The following is a 724-nucleotide window of genomic DNA, read 5'->3' on the forward strand; positions in this document are numbered from 1 at the left end:
TCTGCAGCATTGGAGATCTAGAAGGGGGCTCTCCCGAGTCTGGTGGGAGCAGAACCCCCCTCGAGTAGCTCCAGGCTGTCAACCTAGTCCCAGTCCGTCAGACCCAACCAACACTTAGCAGAGGGAAAGAGGACCCGGAACAGGAAGGGAGGGCGGGGAGAGGTAAGGGTCTCTCTCTCCCAAATAATAAGTGTGGAAGGAAGGATGGAATTAGAAACATCGCCATTTGCCACCATCGTAGTAAGGACTGATTTAGGCCAGAATCGTTAGTGCAAGCTGAAGCCATTGGGTTAAGGTTTGTTGGGAAACGATATGTACGCAGCCTCACAGTATCTCCCTGCAGATTATTTATAGTGAGGAAGGGAAAAGAAACCTGCTGTAAGAAATCTGGCAGACTTCATCTGAACCAAGAACAGGCTTAGCATCACCATCATACACTGGCATCGTCACAGGCCTCCAGCTGTGCTGCACTGGGCAGGGCGCAACGTCGCTCCTGTAGCATTCCTGTAGAAAATACTTTCCTGCCCTAGCCGGTTTGGTTCAATGGATAGAGTCTCGGCCTGCGGACTGAAGGGTCCCGGGTTTGATTCTGGTCAAGGGTATATCCCGGGTTGCAGGCTCGATGTCCAGTGTGGGGCGTGCAGTGCAGGAGGCAGGCGATCAATGATTCTTTCTCACCATTGATGTTTCTATCTCTCCCTCTCCCTTCCTCTCTGAAATCAAT

Source organism: Myotis brandtii, unplaced genomic scaffold, assembly GCF_000412655.1.
Source record: "Myotis brandtii unplaced genomic scaffold, ASM41265v1 scaffold233, whole genome shotgun sequence".
NCBI classification, from domain to species: Eukaryota; Metazoa; Chordata; class Mammalia; order Chiroptera; family Vespertilionidae; genus Myotis; species Myotis brandtii.